Here is a 10,851-nt window from a genome sequence, read left to right as displayed (position 1 = left end):
GCAAGTTAGAGACCAACCTGGGCAACTTAGCAAAACCCTGTCTCAAAATAAAAAATGAAAGGGCTGGGGATATGGCTCAGTTGGTAGAGTGCTTGCCTCACATGCATAAGGCCCTGGGTTCAATCCCTAATAATGCTAAAAAAAAAAATTCAACTCTAGACCAAAACTTCTTTTTTGAAGACAGGGGTAGTGTTTATGCTAGGCAATTGCTCTACCACTGAACTGCAGCCCCAGCCCTAGACCAACCTTCTTTTGAAACTCCAACTCATAAGTAAAGAGAAGAGGAAAAAATCTTTTCATGTTTTCTTAAATTCCGCTTCCCAGACAAGGCCTTGTTCCCTGCCTTCCTGCCTTTATTGAGCCCCTGCTGCATGCCAGGCATTGTGATGACACTGGAAATTCAAGTGAATAGAAATAAGCACACAGTTCTTGGAGTTCTGTTCTATGGGCACCTCTAATTATAAAGTGCAAAAATCTGATGAGAGATTTGGATCTTACAATGGGAAAGGCAGAGGAATAAGGGACAAGCAGCAACTTCAACTGCTCTGTAAACACTAATCCAATATTAACTTGCAAAAATGTCCAACAAGAGGTCAATTTGATGTGAGTGAACATTGATTATAAAAATATTCAGCTTCTTACTATTGCAGTTGATCCTCTAAAACACTCTTGAGGTCATTGGCATCAAATCATGAGCACAATCTAATTTGCATTAGTTCCCATCAGGCTCTGAGTTTTTGATTAGCTTGATTTAGCCATTCTGCAATGTGCACATATTATGAGTCTTTGAAATCTCCACCAGTAGCAATGGTGGAAATATACAGAAATTGGAGTCTGACTGCCTCAGACTCCATTGTTTATGGACTATGTGAACTTGGAGCAATTTATTTAACCTCTTGGAATTCATTATTCTCATCTGTTAAATGGGAATAATAATAGTATATTTCCAACAGGATTATAAGATATAAATGAGTTTTATATGATTAAAATATATCCAAATTGGTAAATATTCAATCCATAGCTGAGGGCAGTGGCACATGCCTGTAATATCTCAGAGACTTGGGAAACTGAGGCAGGAGGATCACAAGTTCCAGGCTGGTCAGGGAAACTTAGTGAGACCTATCTTGAAGAAAAAATAAAAAATACTGGGGCTGTAGCTGTAGCTAAGTGGTAGAGCGGCTGCCTTGCAAGTGTGAGGCCCTGGGTTCGATCCTTAACACCACATAAAAGCAAATAAACAAATATAGATATTGTGTCCATCTACAACTAAACAAATATTAAAAAAAAAAAAAAGTACTGGGGATGTAGCTCAGTGATAGAAGACCCCTGGATTCAATTCCCAGTATTGAAAAAAAATTCAATCCTAGCTTTTTTTGCTATTATTATTAAAAAGAAAACAATGAGGGATATATATTGGGAAGATGTTGATTAAAGTATATAAAATCGCAGGAAGAATAAGTTCAAGAGATCTAATGTACAACATGATTATAGTTAAATAACCATGTACTGTACACTTGAAAATTGCTGACAGTAGAATTTACGTGTTCTCATCACCAATAAAGATAACTAGTGCATAAGTAATGCAAGGTGTTATATATATGCTATTTGGTTTGATTTAGCCATTCCACAATGTGCACATATTATGAAACACTGTGCTGCACATCATAAATATGTATAATTTTAAGTATTATAAAATAAAATATGAACTAGGACTGAGCATGATGGCACACACTTAAAATCCCAGCAATTTGAGAGACTGAAACAAGAGGATCTCTAAGTTCGGGGACAGACTGGGCAATTTAGCAAGGCCTCAGCAACTTAGTGAGACTCTGTCTAAACAATAAAAAGGGTGGAGGGGCTGGGGATATAGCTCAGTTGGTAGAGTGCTTGCCTTGCACGCACAAGGTCCTGGGTTCAGTCCCCAGCACCACACACACACACACACAAAGTAGAGATGTAGTTCAATGGTTAAGTGCCCTTGGGTTCAGTCCTTAGTATAAAAATAAAAAATTAAAAAATTATAAAAAAAGAAGGGAAGAAAAAAAGGAAATATGAAATGTGGATGCAGTTGGGTTCAATCCCCAGCACAGGGCACAAGAGACAGAAAAGCACCCACCAGTGGTACATGCCTATAATCTCAGTTATCCTGGAAGCTGAAGCAGGAGATTCACCATATATTAAGTACTATCCTAGAAATTGAACCCAGGGCACTCTACCACTGAATTATATCTCAGCCCTTTTATTTTTTATTTAAAAACATTTTTATAAAAACATGTTATACATGGACACAATATTTTTATTTTGTTTATTTATTTTTATGGGGTGCTGAGGATTGAACCCAGTGCCTCACATGTGCAAAGCAAGTGCTCTATCGCTAAGCCACAACCCCAGCCCCTCTTTTGTTTTTATTTTTTTGAGATAGGGTCTTGCTAAATTGTCCAGACTGACTTCAGACTTTCAATTCTCCTGACTCAGCCTCCTGAGTCATTGGAATTATAGGCATACACCACCACACCTGGCTCGAATCTGCACTTTTAAACAAATGCCCCAGATGATTCCGAATCAGGTGGTCTTGGGAAAACATGCCCTAGGACATCCTGGGGGGTCTGAGTGTTAACTTCATTCATGGTCAACCAGTTTCCAAGAGAATCATGCTGACATTACTGTGCCTATTTAATGTGAATCAGTCTTTATTTTGCACTGGTGTGGTGCATTAACAAATTCAACATACAAGATAGCATTACATATTGTAGGTTAGCATTACAGCATTATGCAATTTCACACAATTCATGTTAGCTTTTCATTTGTTTTTTTGTTTTTTTAATTTGACACATTTTATTTTTGTTTCATTTTTACAAGAGAAGACACAAGGTAAAGAAAGACGACCACTTTGGAGAGGGATCATGGTGAGGGCAATGTCACTGTCATGGCCATAGAAAAAGCCTTCCAAAAGGGACTTGCATTTTCCCTCTCCTGAGCAAGCCACCCCGTCCCACAAACCAGCTCTGTTCTCATACCTAGAGCACGGTCCATCAACATGTACATCTTGGCTGTGCTCCTCTGAGAACTGAAATAAGGAATAACTCATACAGGGATTTCTGTTATTATGAAAAACTCTTGTCTCAAGGGAATCNAAAAAAAAAAAAAAAAGCAGAATGGTTTTGCACTAATTTGCAGTCCCACCAACAATGTATGAGCAGTACCCCCCTCCAACATCTTCACTAATGTTTGCTGTTGTTATTATTTTTTGGTGGTGCTGGGAATTGAACCCAGGGCTTGTGTATATGAGGCAAGCACTGAGCTATATCCCCAGCCCCCATGTTTGTTGTTATTATTTGTATTTTTTGCGGGGGTGGGGGTACTGGGGGATCAATCTCAGGTGTGCTTGACTACTAACCTACATCCCCAGCCCTTTTAATTTTTTGAGACAAGTTCTAACTAAGTTGCTGAGGATGGTTTTGAACTTACAATCCTCCTGCCTTAGTCTTCTGAGTTGTGGGGATTACAGGCGTGTGCCACTGCCTGCACCATTTGTGTTTCTTCATTTTTTGTTTTTTGCCTTTTTTTTTTTGGTACTAGGTATCAAACCCAAGGGTACTTAACCACTGAGCCATATCCTCCAGCCCTTTTTAAAAGTGTTTTATTTAGAGACAGAGTCTCACCGAGTTGCTTAGGGCCTCACTAAATTGCTGAGGCTGGCCTTGAACTCTCGATCCTCCTGCCTCAGCGTCCTAAACCACTGGGATCACAGGCATGCATCATAGTGCCTGGCTGTATTTCCTCTTTTGAAAAGTATCTACTTAGTTCTTTTGCCCATTTATTGATTGGGTTCTTCTTCTTTTTTTTTTTTTTAAACAGTGTACGAGGCAAGTGCTCTACCACTGAGCTAAAACCCCAGTCCTGGGTTCTTATTATCATTATTATTTTGGTATTAACTTTTTTTAGTTCTTCGAATGTTCCGGATATTAACGCACTGAGGAGCAGGTGACAAGGATTTTCTCCCATTCCGTAGGCTTCAAATTATCTTGAATAATCTAAATTTGTAAGAGTGAAAGCTGGATTTGGTGTCTGCCCCCCATAATCTCACCTGTTCAGGAGGTTGAAGCAGGAAGAGGTCAAGTTCAAAGCCAACCTCAAAAACCTAGCAAGACCCTCACTAAAGTAGTGAGACCCTGTCTCAAAATTAAAAAAAAACAAAAAAACTGGCAATATAGCTTAGTGGTAAAGACCCCATGAGCTGAATTACAAGTACAAAATAATAATAATAATTATGTAGCCAGAATGTTCTGGATGAGCCTATAGAAGTACTTCTGACTGACTGGTTGGATGCACATACCTTCTAATCAGCAGAGATTTTGTTTGATTACACCGTTTATGAGCATATATTTGGACTCACCTTCATATTAACCTTAAGTTTCTCTGCCCCTCACCTGTGTGCTCCTCTTCAAAGAAATGAGGGAAAGAAAGCACTTGGTATGGGATGTTTCAGGAGCTACAGATGTTTTTCTGGCTCAGGGCAGATTGTAATAAACTCTATGGCAATAACCAGCTCTGGGAAGGGCAGGAAATGAGACATGTCCCCACCCCAGCAGCTTTGTTCAGAAAACTGGGTGACTTCATGACATGATCGTGTGTGCTGAGGAATGTATGTACTGAACCAGAAGAAGCTCATCAAGGCTTTTTTTTTTTTTTTAATTTATTAGACAAAGCTAGAACATTTCAGTAATTTTGTCTTATGACCAATTCCTGTTTAAAGGTTGATTAGAGATTTCAGAATACCCCAACTATTAAGACCTAATGGTTCTTTGTTCTATCCAGTGATTTCCTTCATAACAAGATGTGAGTTTATTTATTTATTTTTTTTTACTCGTCCCTGTCAGTCAAATCCCTTGTTTCACTGGGTGTGGCAGAGCATACCTATAATCCCAGCAGCTAGGGAGGCTGAGGCAGGAGGATTGCAAGTTCAAAGCCAGCCTTAGCAACTGAACGAGAGCCCATGTAAGTTAGTGAGGCCCTGTCTCATCATAAGGATTGAACTACTTGAGTGGAAAACCTTGAAAGCTGGTCTGGAATGTTGTGCATGGTTCCCAAATACCTGCTTTTTCTGGGTCAGAAGAGCTACAGAGTTGTTTTATATTTCTCACTTCCTGTCTCTGGAAATTTCAATCTGATACTCAGATAGGATTCAGGAATCTATATTAAAACAAAAACCTCTCCAAATAAATCTGATTGCAGCCATGCAGCCATAACAAGATTAGGAGTCACCAGGCTGGATGGTGTTGAAGTGTCTATGGAACTCCTTGGAGGATTGTGTAAAGCCGTGTTAAGGTTGTAGTTAATTGATGTGGAAAATTTTAATAATTTAACCAGAATAGTGTATGATGGGGAATAGTTGAGTGAGCAATAACAAGGATGCTATAACTGAGATCAAGTGAGGAAACAAGGGGTTTTTCAGGGGAGGGAGTGCTGGGGATTGAACACAGGGATACTTTCCAATGAGCTACATCTCCAGCCCGTTTTTTTTTTAAATACCTGCTCTGTTGCTAAGGCTGGCTTTGAATTTTACATCAATCCTTTTACATCAACCTCCCACCTGTAATCCCAGGTGGGTTCCACTGAGCCCAGGTTGTCCTTACCTTTTTGAAAAACTATTTTTTTTTTTTTACTTGTAGATGGAACAATACCTTTATTTTATTTGTTTATTTTTATGTGGTGCTGGGGATCAAACCCAGAGCCTCAACATGCTCGGCAAGCGCTCTACCAATGAGCCGCAACCCTGGCTTTACCCTTACCTTCTAATATCTAGATTCCTTCTCCCGGCTCCTATCAACTATGCTTATACTATTATTATTATTATTTTTTTAATGGTGGTAATGGGGATTGAACTTAGGGTGCTTTTCCTCTGAGCTACATTCCCAGCCCTTTTGATTTTTTGAGACAGGGTCTTGTGAAATTGCCCAGGCTGGCCTCAAACTTGTATCCTTCTGCCTCAGCCTCATGAATATCTGAGATTACACGTGTGCACCATGGTAACTGGCTTCTAATTTCCTACTCTAATTCATACTATTTCTAATTATTTGACAGAAATTCATGGTGAGGAGGAAAACAAAAATAATTTGTGCACTGAGATTGAATACTCTCAGATATTTTGAGGAATAGCCAATAATCTCTTGAATCAGAGAACAAGGACTTCCAATTACTTTCTTTTATGTTTATGCCACCTAAATTTCTGTTCTAGGTAAATCGATGAGATGTGGTAAGAACAATTTGAAAATAAATTTTAATTTGAAACTAAGTACAGGGTACAGTAGTGCACACCTGTAATCCCAGTGACTCCAGAGGCTAAGGCAGGAAAGTGGCAAATTTAAGACCAGTCTGGGCAATTAAGACCCTGCCTCAAAAAAAAGTCTGGGGGGCTGGGGATGTGGCTCAAGTGGTAGCACGCTCGTCTGGCATGCGTGCGGCCCGGGTTCGATCCTCAGCACCACATACCAACAAAGATGTTGTGTCTGCCAATAACTAACTAACTAAATAAATATGTTTAAAAAAAAAAAAAAAAGTCTGGGCTTGGTGGCACACACCTGTAATCTCAGTGCCTCAGGAGGCTCAGGCAGGAAAATTCAAAGTTTGTTCCAGGCCAACCTCAGCAACTTAGCAAGACCCTGTCTCAAAATAAAAAATAAAAAGGGCTAACGATGTTGTTCAATGTAGAGTTTCCCTGTGTAAAACCCCCAGTACTAGGGGAAAAAAAATGCTAGTGATATACCTTAGTGGTAGAGAGAGTACCCTTTGGGTTTATTCCCCAATACAAAAAAAAAAAAAGAAAGAAAGAAAAGAAATGAAGATAGAAAGGAAGGAGAGAGGGAGAGAAGGAGGTCAAAGTTAACAAGGACAACTAAAAAGTAAGATTTCAGCTGGGCATGGTGGTACATGTCTGTCATCTCAGCTACTCAGGAAACTGAGGCAGGAGGATTGCAAGTTTGAGGTCAACCTTGGCAATTTGGTGAAACTATCTCAAATAAAAAGTGTTTGGGGGTGCTGTGGCTGTGGCTCAGGGGTAGCGCACTTGCCTGGCATGTGTGAGGCACTGGGTTTGATTNATATATATATATATATATATAAATGAATAAAAATAAAAAGGGGTAGGATGTAGCTCAGCGGTAGAGTCCCTGGGTTCCATTCTTAGGACCGCAAGATAAAAAGAAAAGTAACCTGAATGTTTTCAGAACCTCTTTTCCCTCAAAACAAAGTGCATCATTCTTGGAACTTCTGAGTCTCATGACATGGTAAAGGGATGAGGGAAACACTGGGCAGAACAGGTTGAGAGATTCAGTGTTGTGCTGGAATTCGAATTCAGGACTCCTCACTCCTAGTGTAGCCTTGTCTCCACAGTTGAGACTTTTCATATGGCAGAGGCCTCATTACCCACAGGTGAGCTTGGACAGGCAGTACAGATTTTTTTTCAGTCTGAAGAGGAACGCAATCAAATAAACAACAGCTTGATTAAGGGCCTGAAAGAGTAACCGAGATTGAATTGTCCACTTCAATCCACAAGATCCTTCCTTTCCAACTTGCTTCTGAGAAGGGAATACAAGAGTTGAGTCTGCATGGACAGGGTGGTATGGTAACATTGCCTTTGTTGTTCCCTTAGCTCTAGTGGATTTAAATCCCATCTGTATCCCCCACACACTCCAGTTCTTTTGTTTGGTTTTTCTTTGAACCCATATTTCTTGACAATGCAGAGCAGTTCTGTGCAGGCACAAGGCCCACTCTCTGTTTGTATTCCTGACATTCCCCCTCCGGTCCCCATAATCCAACTCACTATCTCATTCATCATCATTTGGGGTCACGCACTACTAGTCTCTGTCCTTTAATCTATAGAGTGTAAATACTGTATCATACGTACAAGAAAATAATTTTTGTTTTCTAAAAATGCATTTCAAGATAGTTTAATGTAAATTTGGCAGGAGCACTCTGAAGCCCCATTAGGAAAACTTTTAAATGGTTCCTCTTCATCGCCTTAATGTCTAAAGATCAGAAATCGATAAGCAACCCGCTTTTGTTTCCTTCCCAGAAACAATGCAAAGCAACAACAGGTGGAGGTAGTCTGGTCTTTGCCCTGCTGTGTGTGCCTCTGTAGCTCCTCCTGAAGTCAGTCTGGGAAGACAACCTCACCCCACTCCTCTCTCCCCCACCTCCTTGTAGCTTTATACCTTTCATTCTTTGGGTCTACGGAGCAGTGGATGGTGAGGTGCCAGGGGAGGAACCAGTGGTAGGCTAGGAGCTGCCTCCGTGTCTTTGCCAGAAAAAGGCGAAGAGGTGGACAGTACAGGGTTCCCCCCTCCTACCTCAGGCCTGATCCATCGTGCCCTGCATTTTGCTGTCCCAAAGTTTCTTAGCTAACTTTGGTTTTCGAATTTGTTCTTTCCAGAGCTAACTGGGAAGGGTGGAGTCAGTTGAAAGACAAGAGAGTCACATCCTACCTTTTGCACAAAGCACTCGTGGTCAGGAATAGGTTAGGGAATGGTCACTTCTGATTTTCCAAGAGCCAGTCCTTCTGTCTGTATATCTTGATTCCCTTGAGACAAGAGTTTTTCATAATAACAGAAATCCCTGTATGAGTTATTCCTTATTTCAGTTCTCAGAGGAGCACAGCCAAGATGTACATGTTGATGGACCGTGCTCTAGGTATGAGAACAGAGCTGGTTTGTGGGACGGGGTGGCTTGCTCAGGAGAGGGAAAATGCAAGTCCCTTTTGGAAGGCTTTTTCTATGGCCATGACAGTGACATTGCCCTCACCATGATCCCTCTCCAAAGTGGTCGTCTTTCTTTACCTTGTGTCTTCTCTTGTAAAAATGAAACAAAAATAAAATGTGTCAAATTAAAAAAACAAAAAAACAAATGAAAAGCTAACATGAATTGTGTGAAATTGCATAATGCTGTAATGCTAACCTACAATATGTAATGCTATCTTGTATGTTGAATTTGTTAATGCACCACACCAGTGCAAAATAAAGACTGATTCACATTAAATAGGCACAGTAATGTCAGCATGATTCTCTTGGAAACTGGTTGACCATGAATGAAGTTAACACTCAGACCCCCCAGGATGTCCTAGGGCATGTTTTCCCAAGACCACCTGATTCGGAATCATCTGGGGCATTTGTTTAAAAGTGCAGATTCGAGCCAGGTGTGGTGGTGTATGCCTATAATTCCAATGACTCAGGAGGCTGAGTCAGGAGAATTGAAAGTCTGAAGTCAGTCTGGACAATTTAGCAAGACCCTATCTCAAAAAAATAAAAACAAAAGAGGGGCTGGGGTTGTGGCTTAGCGATAGAGCACTTGCTTTGCACATGTGAGGCACTGGGTTCAATCCTCAGCACCCCATAAAAATAAATAAACAAAATAAAAATATTGTGTCCATGTATAACATGTTTTTATAAAAATGTTTTTAAATAAAAAATAAAAGGGCTGAGATATAATTCAGTGGTAGAGTGCCCTGGGTTCAATTTCTAGGATAGTACTTAATATATGGTGAATCTCCTGCTTCAGCTTCCAGGATAACTGAGATTATAGGCATGTACCACTGGTGGGTGCTTTTCTGTCTCTTGTGCCCTGTGCTGGGGATTGAACCCAACTGCATCCACATTTCATATTTCCTTTTTTTCTTCCCTTCTTTTTTTATAATTTTTTAATTTTTTATTTTTATACTAAGGACTGAACCCAAGGGCACTTAACCATTGAACTACATCTCTACTTTGTGTGTGTGTGTGTGTGGTGCTGGGGACTGAACCCAGGACCTTGTGCGTGCAAGGCAAGCACTCTACCAACTGAGCTATATCCCCAGCCCCTCCACCCTTTTTATTGTTTAGACAGAGTCTCACTAAGTTGCTGAGGCCTTGCTAAATTGCCCAGTCTGTCCCCGAACTTAGAGATCCTCTTGTTTCAGTCTCTCAAATTGCTGGGATTTTAAGTGTGTGCCATCATGCTCAGTCCTAGTTCATATTTTATTTTATAATACTTAAAATTATACATATTTATGATGTGCAGCACAGTGTTTCATAATATGTGCACATTGTGGAATGGCTAAATCAAACCAAATAGCATATATATAACACCTTGCATTACTTATGCACTAGTTATCTTTATTGGTGATGAGAACACGTAAATTCTACTGTCAGCAATTTTCAAGTGTACAGTACATGGTTATTTAACTATAATCATGTTGTACATTAGATCTCTTGAACTTATTCTTCCTGCGATTTTATATACTTTAATCAACATCTTCCCAATATATATCCCTCATTGTTTTCTTTTTAATAATAATAGCAAAAAAAGCTAGGATTGAATTTTTTTTCAATACTGGGAATTGAATCCAGGGGTCTTCTATCACTGAGCTACATCCCCAGTACTTTTTTTTTTTTTTAATATTTGTTTAGTTGTAGATGGACACAATATCTATATTTGTTTATTTGCTTTTATGTGGTGTTAAGGATCGAACCCAGGGCCTCACACTTGCAAGGCAGCCGCTCTACCACTTAGCTACAGCTACAGCCCCAGTATTTTTTATTTTTTCTTCAAGATAGGTCTCACTAAGTTTCCCTGACCAGCCTGGAACTTGTGATCCTCCTGCCTCAGTTTCCCAAGTCTCTGAGATATTACAGGCATGTGCCACTGCCCTCAGCTATGGATTGAATATTTACCAATTTGGATATATTTTAATCATATAAAACTCATTTATATCTTATAATCCTGTTGGAAATATACTATTATTATTCCCATTTAACAGATGAGAATAATGAATTCCAAGAGGTTAAATAAATTGCTCCAAGTTCACATAGTCCATAAACA

This window comes from Marmota marmota, unplaced genomic scaffold (assembly GCF_001458135.2).
Source record: "Marmota marmota marmota unplaced genomic scaffold, marMar, whole genome shotgun sequence".
NCBI lineage: Eukaryota > Metazoa > Chordata > Mammalia > Rodentia > Sciuridae > Marmota > Marmota marmota.
This window is presented reverse-complemented; position numbering follows the sequence as displayed.